The following is a 25,459-nucleotide window of genomic DNA, read 5'->3' as shown; positions in this document are numbered from 1 at the left end:
GGAACTGGTAGCCGCAGTGCAGAACGGAGATGAGGCCAGAGTAAAATCTGCCCTCGCCAGGGGTGCTCGTCCCAAGGTTACTGTCCCCTGCGGTGGGAAACTGTCGTGGTGTTTGGTGACCGTGGCTGCCAACAAGGGCCACGACCACCTGCTGTCGCACTTACTGCAGGCGGGGCTTAGTATAGAGGGTGGAGGCACCCACGACAGAACACCGCTAATGGAGGCTGCCTTCGGGGGCCATACCAAGACAGTGAAAGCACTGCTGGCTCTCGGTGCGAATCCTTCGGCGAAGGATAGTAAAGGTAAGGTGGTGGTGATGCCGTGATGGTGGTGGTGGTGGCGAGTGTTATTATGGTGGTCGTGTTGATGATGGTAGTGATGATGATGATGATGATGGTGATGATGATAGTGGTGGTGGAAAGGGGGGTAGATAATGATGTGGTGGTGGTATTGGAGATGGTGATGGTGATGGCAGTGAGTTGGTGGTGCTGGTGGTGGTGGTGATGATGGTGGTGATGGTATTGGTGGTGGTGGTTGTGGTGGTGGTGGTGGTGGTGGTGGTGGTGATGGTGCTGGTGGTGATTGTGTTGATGGTAGTGATGGTGATAGTGACGGTGATGGTGATAGTGGTAGGCTGATGGAGGTGGCGATAATGGTGGTGATTATGGCAGTGGTGATAGTGATGTCGTGACCGAGATGTTGCACAGTTTTTTATAAATTAAATTCAATTGATTTTTAAAATTTATTTAGTGAATATTACTTATATAAATACATAAAACACGTTTAATATATCTCTAGAGGAATAACATATGTTTCCTTCCCAGTGATAACAGTTATATGATATCTGTTTTATGTCTTTTCAAGGAATCAGCATTAAAAATAAAAATTTTTATTTTCGTACATGAAACATATACGATGTCAATTGCATATATATATATATATATATATATATATATATATATATATATATATATATATATATATATATATATATATATATATATATATATATATATATATACGAGTATATATATATTGTGTGTAACGAGATAACGCAATACATAACGAAGAAAGAACTAAGATCGAATGAGAAAAGAATAAGGAGAGAGAGAGAGAGAGAGAGAGAGAGAGAGAGAGAGAGAGAGAGAGAGAGAGAGAGAGAGAGAGAGAGAGAGAGAGAGAAGACTGGTTGGGAATGAGGTTTGGACGTGTTCCGAAGATATAGATAATTGCTAATATGCTGAAGGGCAAAGCCTTGGAAGTTTATGATAGGAAGTCAGTAGACGATTTGGAGGATTATGAAGACATCCTGATAGCTTATGAGCTGCGGCCGGAGACGTACAGGCTGCACTTCTGCGGAGGGAAGAAAAGGCCCAGTAACTCGTATCTGGAGTGTGCTCGCTATTTGGAAGAGACATTCGAAAAGAAGATTGCTAGTGAGCAGGCTACCTCCTACCGTGAGTTAAAGGAACTCATGGTTATGGAGCAGTTTATTAGCGTGGCCGAGGAGTTAGTACCACTGCTCCGTGAGAAAAAGTTTAAAACCTTGAAGGAGGCGGCTACATGGGCAGATGACCATATACATGTTAGCGCACCAGTCTGTGCTACGGTGGATTGGTGGTACATCTAGTGGGCCCAGTGATGTGTCTGTTGGCGCATCCGGCGCCATTTTGTCTGGAAGTCCACGTTTTAGTAGTGGCTTTGGGAATAAGCCGGGGCGAGTTATCACTGTAGGAAATAAGTCTCCACCCAGCCCTCGATGGAGACAGTCTGGGAGCATGCAACACAGCACTCCCCGTTATAGTATGCAGGCCATGTGCCATTATTGCAAATATACTGGGCAGTTCAAGTACAATTGCCAAAAATTAGTAACACCCACAGTTTCCAAGACGGCCCAGATGCCGGTGGCCTTGATTGTGTCCCAGGGCCGAGACCAGAAGTGTGACAAGATCCGGGTTGTGTTTAGTTGGGAGGGTGGAAAGATCGTTGTGGCTGCTCCCTCATCTGTTGTCACCTCACCGTCCCCTGTGAGGTCTGAATTAGATTGGCGCCGCCCATTATTGCGTCAGGGCACTGTTGAAATTGATGGGGTTACGTACCCTGTTAAACTTTTGAAAGACAGCCGCACGGCAGTCGCTGTGCAGGAATGTGACTGGGAGGCGAGTTGCCTCCGATCAACCTGTGTGGTGCCAGGGAATTGGCGCCACGAAGAACTTGGCTACGGCGGAGATTAGGCTGTCATGCCCGCTAGTGACCGCGGAAGCGCGAGTGGCACTAGCGGAGGACCTGCCAGTATCTGGGGTCGTTTTCCTTGTGGGGAATAACCTGGCAGGTGGAAGAGTTGGGGTGCAGTCCCCAACCGCTGACGTCGACCCGGATGTGGAGGCTGCTGAGGTTGCTGACTGTTCTGTTATTACTCGCCGCAAGGCGAGGTGAGCACCCCGGCATTTGGTGCCCGCGAGATCTGTGACTCCAGGGGTCGACTGCAATAAGGCAGGGCCACCACAACAGGAGCGCAGCGTTTGTATTGGTGCCGTAGAGTACCAAGAGGCCTGTCCCGCTGCTGGCGAAGGTATGGACAAGTCAGCGTTGGACTCGTCTTTGAGTCAGTGTGCAGGGGCCACCGTAGAAAGCACCTGACTTTGGTGAAAGTGTTGCTGAGAGTGAGGCTGGAGTGATGGATCTGAGTTGTTTGTATGATGGTTTCCCTCACCCTGTAGAGTGTAGAGCCTCTCAGTGGTAATGCTCAGGCTGAGATGTCACCAGTCGCACACAGCTATAGCCTCTTGGTCACCAACTTGTCTCAAATCACAGGGAAAATATAACAAAAACCTTTCACACTTGCTGAGAAAGGACTCGTAAGTACACATCTACAGGAAAGACCGTCACAAATACGAGACGACTGGGCTAGACCATAATATCTTATAAGTAAATAGCGTCCACTCACTGCTCATTATAACACATGGGCACTTTACTTTAAGTTTAATCAATCTTCAATTTCAGACTCTGTCCCCTAACAGTGATGAGTCTGGAAAAATGGAAGAAAGACAAATGCCAGATAGGTACGAAGAATATCCTTTGACCGCCGAGACACATTAATACACAATAGGAGCCATTCGTATTTAGACAACGAAGACACATAGAAACACCACAACCCACTAGACTTCGACAAAGAGAGAGATGGTGTCCGCTCCCAAAATGGACACCAGCACAAACATGAACACAAGTGTGGCCCCAAGCCACACTTGCTTTAAAGACTGAGAGCAGCGCAAACAAAGCCTCCCATAAGGCTAACACAATAGTCAAACGTGCATGGTGTACAACTAATATATATATATATATATATATATATATATATATATATATATATATATATATATATATATATATATATATATATATATATATATATATATATATATATATATATATATATATATATATATATATATATATATATATATATATATATATATATATATATATATATATATATATATATATATATATATATATATATATATATATATATATATATATATATATATATATATATATATATATATATATATATATATATATATATATATATATATATATATATATATATATATATATATATATATATATATATATATATATATATATATATATATATATATATATATATATATATATATATATATATATATATATATATATATATATATATATATATATATATATATATATATATATATATATATATATATATATATATATATATATATATATATATATATATATATATATATATATATATATATATATATATATATATATATATATATATATATATATATATATATATATATATATATATATATATATATATATATATATATATATATATATATATATATATATATATATATATATATATATATATATATATATATATATATATATATATATATATATATATATATATATATATATATATATATTAGTTGTACACCTTGCACGTTTGACTAGGGGAAAGGTCAAGAATGTTGGGCGTATCTCCAAGACGGTCAGGAATACGAGAAGGGTGTTGCACCAATTTCTCTAGGTCATGGAGGATAGCAAAGTTAAAGACTAGTTCACCAGGATGGTCAGTGAAGGAAGAGGAAAGCCAAAGCTGGTGGTGAACGTTGAAGTCTCCCAGAATGGAGATCTTCGCAAAAGGGAAGTAGTCAGAATGTGCTCCAGTTTGGAAGTTAAGTATTCAAACATTTTTTTTTTTATAGTCAGAGGAGTTAGGTGAGAGGTATACAGCACAGGTAAAATTAGTTTCAGAGTGACTCTGTAGTCGTAGCCAGATGGTGGAAAACACGAAAGATTCAAGAGCGTGGGCACGACAGGAGGTTAAGTCACTGTGCACATAAATGCAACATCCAGCTTTGGATAAAAAAAATGAGGATAGAGAAAGTAGGAGGGAACAGAAAAGGGGCTAATCTCAGTTGCCTCAGAGACCTGTGTTTCAGTGAGGAAAAGAAAATGAGAGAGGAAAGGTGGTGTTTTACAGATTGAAAATTAAATCTAAGACCGCGAGTGTTGCAGAAATTAATGAAGAAATGTTGAAAGTTTCAAGACACTTAGGATCGATACTAGAAGAGCAGTCCGACCTGGGGACATTTGTGGTCCCCATGATAATTTTGAATTTTGAGTGAAGGGTGTGTGTGTAATTAGGTGTTTGTAGTTTTGTGTGAAGGAAGAGAGTTGTCTTTAGAGGGCAGGTTGTGACTGCCCACTTTTGTTGTGAGACACAAAGGGAAACGTTCAGCGAGTTCACAGCTGGGTGTAATGATAAGTTCACAGCACCTCCTGATCCAGTGCTCACTGGACCTCACTGGGAGTAATCATCGTTTCGACAAGTGCCTACTGCCTCCTCCTAACAGAGTTTAATGTGTGTATAACACACACTATACCCAGGGAAGTGACTTCTCGGTTGCGTGAGTGGGCAGGTCGAGCTCGTGCAGTGCGCGGTGAATGACCTTCATGTGTGTTCGTGGGCACTCTTTTGTAGTAGTTTCTTATGTCTTTTGTTAGTGACCTTGATTTGTTTTGTCTTAAATGTCGCAGAGAATTTAAGTAATTAGCTTTGTAGTGAACTTTACTCTCTCCTCAGGGCCTGATAAACCCTACCGTCCAGGGAGCAGTAAACGATACTACTCGGCTTGAGGCTACAACACGCCGTTGGAGAGTGGGTGGATTCGTTACTTAGGGCGAATGTCCGACGAGGTATTATACCTCGACCACATGTTATTGTATGGTATAACAGTTTTTCCTAGACGTGGTTGTCGATTCCATTCACAGTTGTGTGCGTTAAGTGTTGTTTAAGTATTTCCCTTGTCTGTTGGTCGGTATAACAGATTGGCGACCTAAAATTAGTGTGACCTGGCGTTACGACCATTGTGAAAAGGGTGCAGCAGTCACAAGGGATCCTGTACACCCGAATTTCACCCCAGATTGGTCGACGTAGGAGGTGGTTCAAGGAAGCTAGTCCAAATGCGGCAGCTTCGTGAAGGGGCGCAACGGCGCACCGGCCCCGGTGGATTGGTAGTACGTCTGGTGGGGCTGGTGATGTATCTGGTAGCGCGGCCGGAGCCAGTTTGTCTGAAAGTCCACGTTATGATAATGTCTCCAGTAACAAGTCGGGGCGAGTCAACCCTGTAGGTAAGTCTCCACCCAGCCCACGACAGAGAGTCTGGGAGCATGCAACACAGCACTCCCAGATATAGTGTGCTGCCCACGTGTTATTACTGTAGAAGTACAGGACACTTCAAATTTAATTGTACTAAATTAATATCAGGCACAGTTTCCAAGAAGCCCTAGAAACCGGTGGCCTTAATTGTGCCCTAGGGCCGTGACCAGGACTGATGAGATCCGGGATGTGTTTGGTCACGAAGGTCTTTCCACCTTCGTGACCAAACACAACCCGGATCTCATCCGGGTGTGGTCGCCCCTCGTCCGTTGTTACCTCACCGTCTCCTGTGAGGTTAAGTTGGACTGGTGTCGTCCTTTTTTATGTAAGGTCACTGTTGAAATTGATGGCGTTATGTATCCTGTCACTGTTTTAAGGGACACAGCGGCACAGCAGTCGATGTCCAGGAATGTGACGGGGAGGCGAGTTGCCTCAGATCAGCCTGTAAAGTGCCGGGAAAATGGCGTCGTGGAGAGCCTCGCCCCGGCGAAGATTAGGATGTCATGCCCGCTAGCGACCGCGGAGACGCGGTTGGCACTAGCGGAGGACCTACCAGTGTCGATTTCCTTCTTGGGAATGACCTGGCAGGTAAAAGAGTCTGGGTGTAGCTCCCATATGCGAACGCCGACCAGGATGTGGAGGCTATTGAGAGTGCTGACTCAGTTGTTCCTGTTGTTACTAACCCTAAGATGAGGCGAGCATCCCGGTGTCGGGTTCCTGCTGGATTCGTGATTCCAATGGTCGACTGCAATAAGGCAGGGCCACCACAAAAGGAGCGCAGTGTTTGTCTTGACGCCGCAGTGGGAGCAGAGTACCCAGAGGCCTGTCCAGCTTCTGGCCAGGGTTTTAATGAGTCAGAGTCGGACTCCTCTTTGAGTCAATGCGCTTGGGCTGACTACAAAATCAAAGAGCCACCGCGCGAAGCACCTGACTTTGTTGAGAGTGTTGCCGAGGGTGAGGCTGCAGTGATAAGTTTGGGTTGTTTGGTGCAACCCTGACTCCCGAAGTGCTGCAACTAATCATAACGAATTCCATACCTCCCAAGACAGGTGATATTTCGTTTGCTGAATGCTGCTTCAGTTCCTGTGTAGTAAAGCGAAGAATTTCATAATTCTCCCATAGACATGCAGTCTCGACTTATTGTTCTAGCGCTAGTACACTCACCCTGTAGCTTTTTTTTTTTTATGCAGGAGGGACACCGGCCAAGGGCAATAAAAATCAAATAAAAAGATAAAAGGCCCACTAAGATGTCGGTCCCCAAATAGGGTTCAAAGCGGTAGTCAAAAACTGAAACCTCCCTTTTGAAGGAGTTCATAGGAAGGTGGAAATATGGAAGCAGGCAGCGGGTTCCAGAGTTTACCATAGAAAGGGATGAAAGACTGACAATACTGGTTAACTCTTGCATTAGAGAGGTGGACAGAATAGAGAAAATGAGAGAAAGAAGAAAATCTTGTGCAGCGAGGCCGCGGGAGGAGGGGAGGCATGCAGTTAACAAGATCAGAAAAGCAGTTAGCATGAAAGTAGCGGTAGAAGATAGCAAAAAGATAGCTAGAGATGTAACACTGCGGTGATGAGAAAGAGGCTGAAGACAGTCAGTTAGAGAAGAGGAGTTCATGAGACGAAAAGCTTTTGATTCCAACCTGTCTAGAACAGCGGTATGAGTGAAACCCCCCAGACATGTGAAGCATACTCTGTACGTGGACGGATAAGGCCCCAGTACAGAGTTAGCAGCTGGAAGGGTGAGAAAAACTGACAGAGACGTCTCAGAACACCTAACGTCATAGAAGCCCTTTTAGCTAGAGATGAAATGTGTAGGTTCCAGTTTAGATTTTAAGTAAAGGACAGACCGAGTATGTTCATTGTGGAAGACGGGGACAGTTAAGTGTCAATGAAGAAGGGGGTAGTTGTCTTGAAGGTTGTGTTGAGTTGACAGATGAAGGAATTGAGTTTTTGTGGCATTGAACAATAACTAGGTTTGCTCTGCCCCAATCATAAATTTTAGAGAGATCAGAAGTGAGTCGTTCTGTGGTTCCCGTGAACTTTTTACTTCCTGAAGAGTTGGACGTCTATGAAAATACGTAAAAAATTGCAGGGTGGTATCATCAGCGTAGGACTGGATAGAACAAGAAGATTGTTTGAGATCTTTGATGAATAATAGGAGGAGAGTGGGTGCCAGGACAGAACCCTGAGGAACACCGCTATTAATACATTTAGAAGAAGAACAGTGACCGTCTACCACAGCAGCAATAGAACAGTCAGAAAGGAAACCTGAGATGAACTTACACAGAGAAGGATGGAAGCCGTAGGAAGGTAGTTTAGAAATCAAAGCTTTGGTCTTGTCAGCAAAAAAACTACTCTCCATTAATGACTTGGGCGTCGTTATGAAGGAAGGAAGTGGGAGCTGTATGATTGCAAGGGTCTGCGAGTCTAAGACAGAAATGGGCGTGGGGAGAAGGAGGAGGAGGAAGAGGAAATGGGTCAAGGTGGATATAAACAGCAGTGGTCACGTGTAAAATATATGGATGTTCCATGGCGTGCAGGGAACCAAAACGGAGGGTGCTTATGTCAGATCTAATCGACCGCTGTGAACGAAAGTGGGAAGAGACGTCGTTACGGAGTGCAACGTCACCAGTTTCATAGAGGGTGTTGTATTGGTGGTGCCAAATTTCTCCCGGGTCCAAATTTCTCCCGGATGACGCCACAGCTCATGCACACCATATCGAGGCGACAGCATCAAAACATCACCCAGTTATTTTAAATATTTTGACCTATTATCAACTTTTGAGATTTTATTGACAACATATGGATATGTTAGGCTAGGAATAGGGCAAGTAAGCGATACTGGTGAGTGATAACAGAGCACCAAAATGTTTTCGCTTTGCATATGTCATGTCCTACCTCCATGTTTTATATTTATGTATTTTACGTATTATCGACATCGGTATGGAATTTTATTGACAAATTACTAATGCTCCATTGTGAAAAATTTTAAACATAAAACATAGTGGTAAGACTTGACATAATATGCAAAGGGAGAAGATTTTGGTGCTCTGTTATCACTCACCACTTTCGTTTACTTGCTGCACTCCTATCTTAAAAATATTCCGCAGGCAATGAAGCATTTGTAGTTTGTCAATAAAACTCCATAACGATGTTGATAATGCGTAAAACACATAACATGGTGGTAGAACTTGACACTTACACAGATTTTGGTGCTCTGTTACCACTCACCATTCTTGTTTACTTACTCTTCCTAACCTAACATATCCATATACAATGAAGCAATAGTGATTCGTCAATAAAACCTCAAAAAAGTAGTAGATAATACGTAAAAATGCATAAAATACCTGTATGATGTTTTGATGCTGTCGCCTCGATAAGGTGAGCATGCGCTGTGTCGTCACCCGGGAGAAATTTGGCACGACACCAGGAAACGTTGCTTGCAGATGAAAGACAAGAACAGATGATGGGCATGAAAATAGCATGTAATGGATTATATATTGTAGATGATTAAGTCGAGTTCAGATATAAAGTAACCGCCTGAACTTCCACACCGTCGCCGCACAAATAGGTTATGCCATTATCTGGCAGTTGAGCTGGTGTCTGACAGGAATCGCACAACCTCGAATGTGCTCCGGTACCCTCGGCAGTAAAAAGGTACTGAAATCCCGAGACACATAATTAGACTATTACAGAAGAACAGATTCCTGCGGGAGGTGGTGACCATGGTGGTGGTAGCGGGGGTGGCGATGGGGGTGATGATAATTATGAGTACTTGTACATTATTATTATTATTATTATTATTATTATTATTATTATTATTATTATTATCATTTTTAGTAGTAGTAGTGTCGTTATTAAAGTAATGATAACAACAACAACAACAATAATAATAATAATAATAATAATAATAATAATAATAATAATAATAATAATAATAATAATTGTAATGAAAGTAGCAATGATAATAAGCAATAATAATAATTATAATAATAATAATAATAATAACAATAATAATAATAATAATATGAACTTGAATGTGAATATAGATATGAATAACGAGAATAGTAAAAATTGTAATAAATATAATTATTATATGAATAATATAACCTTTGTTCCTCACACACACACACACACACACACACACACACACACACAGGAAGTACCGCCCTCCAACTTGCTGTAGTGTGTGGGCACCAGCAGTGTGTGGCTGCCCTCATACCCGTCACCCCTCCAGCCCTCTTGCACCTCGCTTTCAATGGCGTCACGGACGTATGGATAGCGTAATAAAGGAAGCGTATATAAGGGTTTTAGGCAGATGCTGAACTTGAACATTAGGGAAAAATGGTATGTGATCTGAATCAGCTATTATTTGCTGATGCTGCTGTACTGGCTGGTGTCTGACTCAGAGAGGAAGATGAAGAGTGAATGGTGATGAAATTAAAGTAATGCTGTGCTCGAGAGAGATAGGTGGTGGAAGGATAGATGTAGAATTAAATGGAGAGCAGGTGAAAGAGGTGGATTGTTTCAAGTATTATCTGCACCAGCAAATAACAGAAGACGTCAGCTAACCACTCTTGTGTAAAACAACTTTTTGAAAAGACTTCTGATTTCTTATGGAGCTGCCCCGTCTAATGCTGCCTCTAATCATCATGGATGTCGTGAATTGAACTTAGGCCCGGTTCACACTAGTCCATTTTTACGGATTCCGTTTCCGTTCGCCGTCCAACAATGAGGTCACAGAAACGGAAAACGTACTGAACGGAGGAACTCACCGGCGTCTCTGTACTCATTGTTTGTCAACATGGCCGTGCAGAGAAGAAACCTCCTCGACAAGGAATTTGTATACTTCTTGCCAGCTTACTGCTCGCAGCTGACGAAGAGAGGCCAGTGAGGAAGAGAAAAGGGTTATCTGGTTGTCATTTATAAATACACTGTCATTATCATAGCCGTTGAGTGAGGTTTGTGCATGGCTGCAGTTTGTTGGGCTGAAACCCGTCCAGTCCATCCATGTGCTTGTGTTTACATAGCTTTGCGGTGTTGCCGCACCCAACGCTGGGATCCCAGTCTTTTTCCACAACATTAAATAATGTTAAATTTGCAATATAGCATTATTACAGTGCAAATATTTGATTCTATAGTTTTAATTATGTAATTAAATATCATACCTAAAACATTCAAAATATCAGTATGTAAAACATTGTGCCCGTCTCTCCGTGCAAAGACGGGTTTATCTCTTCCGCACGAAGGCGTCCGTTCAAGCGGAGGCAGAAACGGAGTCCGGTTCCCAATACAGTCGCTCGAACGAAACGATGGTGACATCATTGTTGGACGATGAACGGAGATGGAATCCGTAAAAACGGTCCATTGTGAACCAGGCCTTATAGAATTCTCTCCTAGGGTGTAAGGCTCAGATATTGTTGTATACTGTCGATGCATATTATTGTGTACTTGTATGTGTTTTAAGGAGAATCTGATGAAGTAAAACACTTAATTGGTGATTATTAACTTAGTTGTTAGTAGAATGTTAGACTACTGTAACTTGCCTCTCAGACTAAGACTGCAGTAATGTGAGTGCATTTATTCAGCGTTTTCAACTGCTATTTCCTTGACCATTATCATTATGGTATTGATTTATTGTCATTTGATATTTGTGTATTGTTTTAGTTCTGAAACCTACTTTGAGTCATTAAACTCATAGTAACATTTGTTAATTTGATAACAATTGCGTATATAAACTTAGAACTTTGTGCTTATCAATTTTTACTCTGTAACATCAAGGTGATTATAGCAAAACTCTAACTATTGTGCGCTGTGTTGATTAACATCATATCTTATGTTTGCTTTATTGTAAAATTATATAACTCAGAAAATGGAGCTAGTTTTGTATTGTAACTTGTAAGCATCCCAGAATACTACGCACGAGCCTTTTTTTTTTTTTTTTACAACATTAACAAGTAAAGATAAGGAGCTGACTCGAGTCCCCTAAGGACGAACTTGACATGCCTCTCTTGCTGTTTCATTATCTTTTTAATTATGGAAATATCTATCCGCTTCTCATTCTCTTTTCTTCTAAAAATCTGTTCACTGTGCGCCATTTCTTGCTTACTTTCTTGAGTGGAAAAAAATTTACTCATGTTTTCCCCAGAACTAACTCTTTAACTCTCCATCAGACGCCTTTAATGAACCTACTGATTCTCTTCAGAATTTGACATGGCCATGCGGTCAGTCCAACAGGGAAATTAATGGTGAAAGAATTAGTTCAATTAAAGTATAACAGTCAAGCTTGACGACTGGATGAAACAGTGAGGATCGGGGTCGAGCGGATTCATCATCCAGGAGCAAAGCGTTATCAATCTGCTCGGCAAGCGGGGAGTCCGTCCCATTCAAGATGTCGGATATGCATACCCCGTTCTCTCATTTCTAGTTACACTCCAGCCAGTAATCAGTGCGCACCAACGCTCCTTCTCAACTCTCTACCATCCTTGGCGTACATTCTAGTATTCTGTCTAGTCGCAGGTCTGTGTGTTGATAAGTATTTAGCTATACGTGTGTCCGGCAAATCCAAGGTAAATATTTGTAACCTGGCACAGGACCTTCATGCCAGTTAGCCATACCCATCTCCCCTTATTCAGCACGTCACTAGACTTTACCCTGTCATTTCGCACCACATCCATCTCGGCTTAAAACCTTGGTGTCAACAGGAGCCTGTCCAATGAAGGTCCAGTACCAAATGTCCACAACGTGTGTTATTTTTTTCTTTTTTTTTTATTAATTTTATTTTATTTTATTCATTTATTTATTTTTATTTTTTTCATGTAGAAGGTGCACAGGCCAAGGGCAACAAAACTGCAATAAAGAGAAGGCTCCCTGTCGAAAGCGGTAGTCAAAAATTACGGGATAAGTGTCTTGAAACCTCCCTCCTGAAAGAGTTCGAGTCTTAGAGGATGGTGAAAATACAGAAGCAGGCAGGGAGTTTCAGAGTTTACCAGAGAAAGGCATGAATGATTGAGAATACTGATTAACTCTTGCATTAGAGAGGTGGACAGAGCAGGGACTTCCAGAGTTTACCTGGTAAAGGGATGAATGATTGAGAATACTGGTTAACTCTTGCATTAGAGAGGTGGACAGAACAAGGGTGAGAGGAAGAAGAAAGTCTTGTGCAGCGAGGCCGCGGGAGAAGAGAGGGCATGCAGTCAGCAATATCAGAAGAGCAGTTGGCATGAAAACACCGGTAGAAGATAGCAAAAGATGCAACACTGCAGCGATGAGAAAGAGGCTGGGATAACAGTTTTTTTTTGTATCTGTATGTATGGGCACGTATAGGAAGCAATCTATTATGTCTAACCTTGTAACGAGGTGGAAGTACGGCTTGGGTAAGGAAATTTCTGTGACAAGGGTGGTGGAGTTTTTAAGCAAATTGTTGAGGTAGATGGTGGTGGTGGTCCTGGAGGGTGATAAGGTAGTGATAAGGTAGTGTAGCTGGGACCCAGGATCAACCGGATGACTCTCTCCTGGACCTGCTCTAGTTAACGATGCTGGGTCAGATTCAGGGAGGATGACGAAGCCGGGGACGCATACATGAGCTTAGGGAGGTCGAACATGGAGTACACACCAGCTCACGCGCTGGAGTCCCCAGCTTCTTGAGTCTTCTCAGGAAGTAAAGCTGGTAGGTGCCTGATTTCATGAGGACGCTGACGTGCTGGTTCCAGGTGAGCTTGCTGTCCATTGTGAGGCCGAGGAGTTTAGCAGAGTGAACTGCTTGAAAGGGGGTTGGTGTTGATGGAAACTGTGGGAGGGAGGAATGTTGTCCGTGGAGGTGTGGATGTGCATGACGGTGGTCTTGTACTTTAGGGTGACTTTGTTGGTAGTGGTTCATGTGTACAGGAGCTGAAGGTGGGTGTATTCCGGGTTGTCGTTATTGATATTCTAATATTATTATCTTCCCACAGTGATTGACTACTTATTATTAGAAGCACGCAGCTTTGTCAACAAAATACGATTAACATTACTCAGTTTAACAAGGTACTCCTCTAAACAATAGATATGCTTATAAATTTGGTAACTACTACAAATATATTTTGACAGCAGATTCTATGATGTGAGCCACTGATCCTTTAGCCTTATCTCTACAGCTTTCCTAAACCAAGTTGAATTTACAACAGTTTGTGAATCCCACACCTCTGACACGCCGCAATTTTTGCAAATATTCCTGATATGTGCCAACCATGGTGAAGAATAAAGACCTTGTTGATCCAGCTGCCATAAACATCAATACATAAAATAACTAAGTTTACTGTTTCTAACTGTGTCAATCTTACCCAAACGTTTATCATTCTACAATTAATATTGGCTTCTAGTGGATAAACACCAAGTCCCACATAAACTATGTTATTATTATTTTTTTTTACTTGTATTTTCTTTTCATGTACAAACAACACATTTTTGTATTTGTATTTGTATTTGAAATTTTCTATGCAATACTTCCACATCTACCTTTTCTTCTTGCTGGAAGTTTACTTTTACCTTCAGCCTGTTCCTAAAAAAAAAGTGATCGTTCTAATCCCTCAAACTACCGTCCTATTGCTTTAATTTCCTGCCTATCTAAATTCTTTAATCTATCCTCAACAGGAAGATTCTTAAACATCTATCACTTCACAGCCTTCTAACTGATCACCAGTATGGGTTCCGTCAAAGCCGCTCTGCTGGTGATATTCTAGCTTTCCTTACTGAGTCTCGGTCATCCTCTTTTATAAAGATTTTGGTGGAATTTATGCTGTTGCCTTAGACATATCAAAAGCTTTTGATAGAGTCTGGCACAAAGCTTTGTTTTCCAGTTTATCCTCCCACGGCTTCTATCCTTCTCTCTGTAACTTCGTCTCTAGTTTCCTTTCTGATCATCCTATTGCTGCTGTCGTAGACGGTCACAGTTCTTTTCCTAAATCAGTTAACAGTGATGTTCCTCAGGGTTCTGTCCTGGCACCCACTTTCTTCCTATTGTTCATCAGTGATCTGCTAAAACCAAACTTCATGTCCTATCCACTCCTACGATGATACCACCCTGCACTTTTCCGTCTTTTCATAGGCGTCCAACCCTACAGGAAGTAAACAGTTCACGCAAGGAAGCCACAGAACGCCTGATTTCTTATCTCTCTAAAATATATGATTTGGGGAGAGCAAACTTATTATTGTTTAATTCCTCCATCTATCAGCTCGACACAATCTTCCAGACAACTATCCCCTCTTCTTCAATGACACTCAACTCTCCGCCTCTTCTACACTGAACATCCTCGGTCTGTCCTTTACTTATAATCTAAACTGGAAACTCCACATCTCATCTCTAGCTAAAACAACTTTTATAAAGTTAGACGTTCTGAGACGTCTCCGCCAGTTTCTGTCACCCTTCAAGCTGCTAATTCTGTAAAGGGGCATTATCCGTTCATGTATGCTTCATATATGTCTGGGGCTTCCACTCATGGAATCAAAAGCTTTTCGTCTCATCAATTCCTCTCCTCTAACTGACTGTCTTCAGCCTCTTTCTCATCGCCGCAATGCTGCATCTCTTGCTATCTTCTACCTCTATTTTCATCCTAACTGCTCTTCTCATCTTACTAACTGTATGTCTTCACTCCTCCCTTGGCCTCGCTGCACAAGACGTTCGTCTTTCTCTCTCCCCCATTCTTTCCACCTCTGTAATGCACTATTGTCAATCATTCATCCTTTTCTGTGGTAAACTCTGGAACTCCCTGCCTGCTCTTGTATTTCATTCAACCTTCCTATGACTTGAATTCTTTCGAGAGGGAGGTTTCAGGACACTTATCCTTCAATTTATTACTACCGCTTTGGACCCTAATCGGGGATCAGCATCTCACTGGGCTTTTTTTTTTTTTTTTTGTTATGTTGCCCTTTGCCGGTGTCCCTCTTACATAGAAAAGAAAAAAAAATCTCGTATAACATTATAACCCCATACCCCTGCTGCATATATCTGTACAGATGCTACCACGATATTACACATTTCAAGTTGGATTTCCACTGGTAAATCAAGATTTTTATTTGTCCCTATTACAAAATAAATAGTTTTCTTGGTTTGTTCTACTAATTGTAGTTGACCGGCACGAAACCTACCATTGCAATTAACAGTGATCTTTAAGTACTTGTACTCATCAACAATTTCTATATTTTTGCCATTAATCTGGAAATTATATTTAACAGAACTTCTTCCCCTATTAAATACAACAATCTTGTCTTACTACAATTTACCGTCAGCTTCCACTCATTAGTATAACTATAAAAAGCTAACAACACTCGCCTCATTTCCTCCTCACTATCGCACAGAATCACCGTATCATCTGCGTGCATAAGAACAAGTATTTCCATGAGTCTGTTCACAAGATCTTTACTAAAATCAAAGTATTATTTATTATTAAGTTCTTCAGTATCGATTATACAATAACCGAATAGTAATGGAGACAAATTTTCCCCTTGCCTGACAACAGTATTACATACAAAGGTTTCAGACAACTTTTTATTTAACATAACGCATGATTTGATGTTCTCATGCATACCCTGAATTACATTTAGAATTTACTTTTTACATTTCCTTTCACTAGTTTATACCATAGTCCCTCCCTCCATACCATTTCAAAAGCCTTAGCATAATCAGCAAACATACAAAACAACTCCTTTTTCTTCCCTTCAAACAGTTCTATTGCACTTTTTATAAATAGAAATATATGATCCAAAGTTGAATATTCATTCCTGAACCCAGCCTGACTTTCTCCCATAACATCGTAGGCATTCGTAAACTCTTTTAGACGTTCATTTAAAATACTGGTGAATAATTTCCCCCTGCAGTTTAATAGAGTTATACCCTGTAGTTATTACAGTTCATTACAGTCGTTATCATCATAGGTGTAATCAAGTCTTTCATCAGCATAAGTTTCGTGAGAAAGGTGTTTGAAGTGTTCGTAGAAATTTTCAAGTGTAACAGGAATGTTCTTAATCTTTTTTGGAACCATTTATTATTTTCCAGCACAGCGAAGGATCTTTTGCTTTGTTCTCTCTTAGCTGTTTAATGGCATTAATTATCTGCTTGTTTTGAACTCTTTTAATTTCTCGTCTGTAGTTTTTACTTTTAATAATCAAAATATTATAATTTGTATTGTTTTTTCTTACGTTACAATTATGTTTCGCTTTATGATACTCTCTTCTTCTTTTTTCATCATTTAGCGTCATATTCATTCATACATGCGTTATTATTTTTTTCTTATACTTTCTTTTTACTATTGGAGAGAAAACTTTAAAAGCAGGATCAAGCACAAGGTTTTTTTTTTCAATATTTTACTTATTTCCTCAAATGACAGTTCATCTATCCTTAAAAAAAAATCGTTTTCTTTACTTTCATCAACGCTACATAGATATTCATTTTCCTTCTCCAGCTTCCATCTTCCAGGTATCTCATATGTATTCTCTTTCTGTGTAACTGTTACACAGAATTTCCAACTATCTTATGAAACTGTAACTCTGTGTGTGTAGACGGCAATGCACATTTGAGGATAATGGATCAAAATTTAATACATCAAATTGTGTGTGTGTCTATATATAATAATAGGTATATAATAATATATGATAATAATTAGAGAGAGAGAGAGAGAGAGAGAGAGAGAGAGAGAGAGAGAGAGAGAGATTCTTTACCTGATGCGTGACACCTCAGTACTGCCGAATTGTTCATTTTTCTGCTTTTTCCACGCATTTTTTGCCACGTTAATCTTTTCCCGATTGTACATTCAACGTCACAATGGTAGAAGCAACCCTGAAATCGAAAGGTTTAGGGAAACTCGGGTGAGACACAGTTGAGAACGTAAATCGCAGGAGGCTGCCACACAAGAAACTGACTTAGAACGAAAAGACGCTTAGCTTTTTTTTTTTTTTTTATGTAGGAGGGACACTTGCCAAGGGCAACAAAAATCCAGTAAAAAAAAAAAAAAGCCTACTGAGATGCCAGTCCAAGAAAAGGGTCCAAAGCGGTAGTGAAAAATTGAAGGATAAGTGTCTTGAAACCTCCCTCTTGAAGGAATTCATGTTATAGGAAGGTGAAAATACAGAAGTAGGCAGGGAGTTCCAGAGTTTACCAGAGAAGGGAATGAATAATTGAGAATACTGGTTAACTCTTGCATTAGAGAGGTGCACAGAATAGGGGTGAAAGAAAGAAGAAAGTCTTGTGTTGCGAGGCCGCGAGAGGAGAGGAGGCATGCAGTTAGCAAGATCAGAAGAGTAGTTAGCATGAAAATAGCGGTAGAAGACAGCTAGATATGCAACATTGCGGCGAGAGAGAGGCTGAAGACAGTTAGAGAAGAGTAGCTGATGAGACGAAAAGCTTGATGCCAACACCTCAATAGTAAGGACCGGCGACGCAAGTCCAAAGGAAGGACACCAGCATCCACCAATAAGCTAGAGATCGGAGACGAGTGGAAGGTACCAGTTGCTAGGCAAACACCGGCGTGGTGACGAATAAACCTCACAACCATACTTCCCCAAGAGGTATCAGCCAAATCCTTTAAGAATTGACAGCGCCTTCACACACGCTGTCTTAGTATAACGAAGAGTCAGCGTTGTACCAACCCGGTACATTGTCGTGTCATCGCGGTACATGATTTTTTTTTTTTTTTTTCATTTATTTGTTTATCTTTATTTTTATTTTATTTTTTTTCTTGAACTCATTATTTGAGTCGGACTCTGAACCAAGGTTTTCCAAACAATATTTTCAGACAGCCATGATCACAGTACTGCACACGTGGACAGACTACTTTTCAATGTACGTACCACTACCATTCCTATACTGGTCTTTGTTCCACCAGGCCCCGCGTCTCAATGTGTGCCATTTTTTCTCTACTCCCGAATGGTTTCGGGGCGTTACATCCTTCTGAGGATGTTGTATCGAACTATGCACATCTTCAAATTGATCTCAGTATGATCAGAAATAGTTCCTGTATCTTCTTTCAGCTCAGAAGTTAAAGCAAATATTGTATGTGCATTTCTCTTTTTCATGTATCCACTCCTCCACACGGACTTCTTGAACTAATGTCATACATTACTTTCTCAAATTCATTATCTGAGTTGGAGTAAGGTTTTGTAAATAATCTCTAGCGACTGTCATGACCACAGTACCGCACAGCTTGACAGACTGCTTCTCATTGTGCCCACCGCACCTATGCTAGCCCGTGATTTTCTGCCTTGACCTGCCCCAATGAGGCTACTAATAGGTGGTTGCATATGAAGCGGAAGGAAATTGACTAGTTGGCATCTTCGGCCCCTGCCGGCCATGGCCACACCCCATTTTCACAAGACTTTGCGCGCGCTAGGGAACACACAGGATCAAAAATACCATGATACCTCTTTTTGTAAGGATCCATAATTCATTGTTGTCAGATTTCATCCATATAACGTAACCAGCTTTAGGTACAGAGTAAACATAAACTATATGAGTTAAATATATAAATTTAGTGGACAGTTGTTAGCAATCTATGGAATTACAGAGTTCAGTGAATGGAATTCAGATTTGATTTATTACCTGAATTATTGCAACCAACCTTGTCATTTGACAGATGACAATTAATAGAATCGAGCGAGAAATGCAATGAGCAAACATAATCCCATAGTTGTGTGAGAAATATCAAGCCATTTTGATTTTTCGGAAAGACATTGAATGCTAGAAATTTCCTTGTTTCTTACAATTACACATTTAGCAATAGCATAAGACGCCATTATGATTATCAAAATAGAGTGTCAACACACTTAAACAGACCGCCTTCACTTCTCAGCCATCAAAATGGGCCAGGGCTTACTGACGCCACCCGACTGACGTCATAGCTAACCAGTTAGTACACAGTGGTAGTTGTCATTACGTTTCTGTCGCAGATTGCCTCAATGAAGATGACATTACCTCACTTTTACTGATTCTTGCTCTGCCATTTATCTGTCGCAGAGCTCAATGAAGATGACATTACCTCACTTTTACTGATTCTTGCTCTGCCATTTATCTGCCCTGCTCTGCGCTGCCCAGCATCACAATGTGCGCCTGGGTATTACAGTGAGGACCACTTCAGCTCCTACGACACCAGGTGTACATTTCAAAGAGGTTTATGTAACGTTACGGAACGTGTTTTTTTTTTTTTTGGGGGGGGGGGTGATGACGTCACTGTGAGCTAACGGAAGCTCACGGGCCAGAGAGGTGGTACGCTTCCCCAGCGCGGGGGGGTCGGATACTATTGATAAACAAACATAATCCCTGACTCTCACAGGACTCTTGTTGCTTTTCTTCTCTTCTTTCCTCCTAAATACTTCACTTCTTCTATGAATAACGTCCATAACGTCTAGTACAGTGTCGTCAGCGAGCTCTTCTGCTAAGAAGATGGTTGTGGGCGGCCATTGCCACCTTCATTTGATAACATTCACAAGTGATTAAATATGAGAAGAGAGAAGTCCTCGGACGAGAAAGCATTTCCCCTTATTTACACTGCCTTTTATTTGAATTTGGACAACATTACCTTGGTCAACATGTCACCTGCCTTCCACACGTACCTTCTGGCGTCAATGGGCAATACACCGTATGCTTCTTTTTCCCACCAATGCAGCAGCAACTCTTGCTCGTATATGGAGCCATTTCTTAATCTGAGTAACGCTCGCTTTTCTCCGCCAAGGCCCCAGTCAGCTGTTGGCGACAGGCCAAATGCAGCAGCAACTATTGCCTGTATATGGAGCCATTTTTAATCTGTGTAACGCTGGCTCCTCTCCCGCCAAAACCCTGTCAACTGTTGGTGACCGGCGCGCCATCTGTTGCTATCTAAACTCGTTAGTCGATTCTCCCACCCCCAGCCCTCCCATTGAGCCCTTATATCTATCTTCTTACATAAAATCTTTGGTCTCAACCCGCCATGTCACAACAAATGCTACCCACAATCTGCACATTCTCTTTCCCACTTTACTTATAATAGTAATTAATATTTAGTTGGCACTATATTAACCTTAATTACCCTTTAATGTAACTTTATAATTTATATACAAATCACAACCCAACCCAAATATACATTGATATTACGTGTGATATCAGTGGAAATTTCCACATCCTGGGGCCGAACGTTACCTGAATCTATATTCAGATAATATGACCATCTGAAATCAAATTCCCCCACCTATCTCGAGATGCTACTAGAGGAGGTCTGGTTCGCACCTTGGTGTCTGTGTTCTCCCGAACCTGAGGCAACCCTCCTGGTCTTCTGACCTCAACAGGATTGTTTGGGGTAGGCTCGGCAGAGTTCTCCTGTGGAACCATAATTCCTGCTGTTCTAACAATGCCATTTTCATCAGGAAACAATCTTAATATACTAACTAAAAGCCATGTGGAACGATTCTGGTCACATTGGTCAGCAAGAGTCTTGGTCACATAATCTGGCCTTCTTGGCCGGACTCTCCTTTCATCTTGCATCCATTCTATGTGTGCATGAAGTCTTGTTGTCTTCCGATGCTGGCTTCTCGGGCAGATATATGACCGTATCATATATATAGATATAACACCGTATCATGCCTTGACTGCTTTTCCTTTTCCCACTTCCTTTCCCCCATCTTCTGCCTCTTCCCTATCCTCTTCAACATCACTGATTGAAATTTGACCTTCCTTTTGCGGGTACTGGAGAATTTTTATTCAATTTTGGCTCTCCAATAGTTCTGAAAAAAAAAAAGGCAAAATGGGCAGAAACCAAACATTAAATATGTACTGTGTTGAAAGATTTATGATTATTACTGGCATTACTGGTCATTGTGCAGGGCAAGGTGCTTCCACATATATTGTTGATGTATTTTTGCTCCCCATCTCTTTAAATTTCAGAGACCTGAGCAGTTGGGATTCACAACTGGTAAATCAACAATTATATACCCAGTTCTTGAATGCAAGGATTATTATTATTATTTTTTTTTTAGTTATGTTAAGAAGCAATTTAGAACAGATACAACATGCATTTGTAATTTAGCAAAATTGAAATTGCTTCCAAGCAAAAACATAGCTAGGAAATTGTCTGATGATTTACACAAACATCTGAGGTTTGCATATCACTTACACTCCACAAGTATGGCCACTTCATGGAGATGTCTCGAATTATATTTGTATACTGTTGTGGAAGTGGATAGCTGGAAAGACATTAGCACACATACTGTTGTGGAAGTGGATAGCTGGAAAGACATTAGCACACATTAAGCATTGTTGAACTTTTTGCTATGACCTACATTTTTTCTTTGAAAATATATATATATATATATATATATATATATATATATATATATATATATATATATATATATATATATATATATATATATATATATATATATATATATATATATATATATATATATATATATATATATATATATATATATATATATATATATATATATATATATATATATATATATATATATATTAAAATAACATAATTAAGCAATATTTTAACATAAATTGATATGTATTTCTCACCACATATGAGAAACACCAAGACTTCTAATCTGAGGAATCTTACCTGTCTGGAGAAGCATAACCAGATGAGGATGATGTCACCACTGTGTTGCTACTTGAGCTTGGATTACATAATTTCATGTTGTTCATAGTTTCCCATGCTCGAGTTTGGCTTGAAAGACATCATTCAATCAATCAATCAATCGTGAAGGGCCTATGTTGAGGTGCGCTTCACCTCACATGTCTACCTATCCTGCAACGCCAGTCTTGAGCTCCTCAAGGTTGAGTATCCATACAATAATTACAGACCCCTTCCCATGACAAGCAGTTCACGGCAGGATGCATCAAGTTGCTCCCCACCACGAGCACTGTGGGCATTCCGCTGGCATCCCCCATGCCGGATTGTCACTACTTGATCAGCTTCTGGGTAGCGTACCACATGCCTGTATAGTTGGAGTTACCATTGACAGGCTATGCTGGTAGAAGATCTCATGGAGCAAACGCTTGTTTGACACATACACATATCAGAGACACCCAATGGTTTTGCTTAGACACTTAGTACCAAAGGCATCAGTTTGTTTCTTAATGTCAACATCTAGTATCTCAACGCCTCAAGGGCCATCACCAGAAATTCATGCAACTCTGCAAAAATTACTGTATCGTTGAAAAATAAATTAATTAATAACAATAATAATAATAATAATAATAATAATAATAATAATATCAGGACCTAATCTTAATGTCAGTGACAGATGTTCACAGCTCCACAGCCAAATGTAATTATTCAAGCTTATGAAAAGATGAGGTACTGATACAAGCAAAATATTTCATCCAAACAATTGAAATTTGTTCCATGATGCTCAGCTGACAGCAGAATTTGTGTTTCCACAATTATGCATTAAATTAATATTTAGATAATATAGAATTATGTAATCAGACTCCTTTTCATGATTTTTTTTTTATGTCATGGTCAGTAAAGTTTTAATAAATTTTAGCAAACTCCTATGGTGTATATAATTATAACACTAAATATGCAATACTATGTACCTGTCTGATCATGATCATCATCTTCATTTTCCTCTTCAATCTGGTTGATGATACTCTTGTATCATCAACCAATGACACTCGTTTAGATACCCCTACCGGAGCGTTGCTAGAGGTTGCTCCTTCAGTGCCACAAGCTAAACCAGAAGATATATTTATAGATGAGATTGTCTTGCTGTGTAGTGAGGTTGCCAACATATCTATTAAAAGAAATGCAATTAAATTTCTTTTAATCATACTCTGTGTATACCATTTTCATGGACCAGTATTGCAGTGTCTCTAATACAAAATACAACAAATCAAGGCAAGAAGCAAACCTGCAAACATACATTTCTCATAAGGCTCACATGAGATAATCCTTTCTTCTTTTTTCAAAGTTAAGTAAGATTCCTCTTCATCAAATTGTCTTAGTTAGGATCATGGCGTTGGTGTCCTTTAGGTTCAGCTTTTTCCTGGCTAGAAAAGGGAGTTAACAAAAAGTGAATTGTAGCTACTGTTTTGCCGCTTACTTGTAATGCCGCCCTCCTTGTCTTCTCAGTGTATTTTAAATGACCCGCTGATGCGTATATCTAATAGCTCATTTGGGTAAGGAGTACAAATTACTGTCTCAACTGACAAGGCGGGAACACAATGTCAATCACCCAAAAGGGAAATTATTAAAAATAATACCGGGAATTATTTTTGCCCCTGCCATTATTTCTTTTTTTTCCCCACATCCCTTGATTGATTTCACTAATGGGATAATAGATCCCTAAGTTGTATAGCAAAGGAGAGAAGAGGGAGAATTAAATGTTATTGAGGCAACTTGCAAGCCAGATCCCGATACGATCCCAATAGGATATATATATATATATATATATATATATATATATATATATATATATATATATATATATATATATATATATATATATATATATATATATATATATATATATATATATATATATAGTCAGTTCTCATCACCATATCAGTGGCATTTTGGACATGTGGTGGATTTTTCATATTGACGTATTCCAGGACACATGGCCACTGAAGTCTGGATGTAACTACAATTAATTTTTTTATAATTTTGATAAATTTTAAGTAGCACTTAACCAAAATGATAGGAGAATATGGTGAGAAGAAAGCTAGCCCACTTGAAGCCACAATAGCACGCTGGCTATTATGCCACTGCCTCCCCAGCCTGGCGTTCAAGTTAAAAGAACATTCACAACACTTTGTTTGTTTAGGTACTCATTGTCTTTATATGGCAAAAATTTTAATGCAAAGACAAATTTTGTTTTTTACCAGGTTTCCTCTGACCATTATTATATGAAAGTAATTATTACACTGATTAATCTTATTTACCCAGACTGGTTGCGCCACTTTTTTTTCTTTCTTTTTTTTATGTAGGAAGGACACTGGCCAAGGGCAACAAAAATCTAATAAGAAAAAATGCCCACTGAAATGCCAGTCCCATAGAAGGGTCAAAGCAGTAGTCAAAAATTGATGAATAAGTGTCTTGAAACCTCCCTCTTGAAGGAATTCAAGTCATAGGAAAGTGGAAATACAGAAACAGGCAGGAAGTTCCAGAGTTTACCAGAGAAAGGGACGAATAATTGAGAATACTGGTTAACTCTTGCGTTAGAGAGGTGGACAGAATAGGGATGAGAGAAAGAAGAAAGTCTTGTGCAGCGAGGCCGCGGAAGGAGGGGAGCATGCAGTTAGCAAGATCAGAAGAGTAGTTAGCATGAAAATAGCAGTAGAAGACAGCTAGATATGCAACATTGCGGCGGTGAGAGAGAGGCTGAAGACAGTCAGTTAGAGGAGAGGAGTTGATGAGACGAAAAGCTTTTTATTCCACCCTGTCTAGAAGAGCAGTATGAGTGGAACCTTCCCAGACATGTGAAGCATACTCCATACATGGACGGATAAGGCCCTTGTACAGAGTTAGCAGCTGGGGGGGTGAGAAAAACTGGCGGAGACATCTCAGAACACCTAACTTCATAGAAGCTGTTTTAGCTAGAGATGAGATGTTAAGTTTCCAGTTCAGATTATAAGTAAAGGACAGACCGAGGATGTTCAGTGTAGAAGAGGGGGACAGTTGAGTGTCATTGAAGAAGAGGGGATAGTTGTCTGGAAGATTGTGTCGAGTTGATAGATGGAGGAATTGAGTTTTTGAGGCATTGAACAATACCAAG

The 25,459-nt window shown here is 40.2% G+C and overlaps 1 protein-coding gene across 4 annotated transcripts in view; it reads left to right on the top strand.

Moving 5' to 3' along the window:
* Positions 1-11,598, top strand: part of LOC135094141 (uncharacterized) — a 54,009-nt gene extending 42,411 nt beyond the window's left edge. For all 4 annotated transcript variants that reach the window (XR_010263612.1, XR_010263614.1, XR_010263613.1 and 1 more), the window contains 2 exons: positions 2-302; positions 9,885-11,598. The gene's annotated coding sequence lies outside the window, so the exon portion shown is untranslated. The remainder of the gene's footprint in view (position 1; positions 303-9,884) is intronic.
* Positions 11,599-25,459: the final 13,861 nt, after the last annotated feature.

Source organism: Scylla paramamosain, chromosome 44, assembly GCF_035594125.1.
Source record: "Scylla paramamosain isolate STU-SP2022 chromosome 44, ASM3559412v1, whole genome shotgun sequence".
NCBI classification, from domain to species: Eukaryota; Metazoa; Arthropoda; class Malacostraca; order Decapoda; family Portunidae; genus Scylla; species Scylla paramamosain.
Note: the sequence above shows the minus strand (reverse complement) of the source record. Positions and strands in the feature narration are given on the sequence as shown.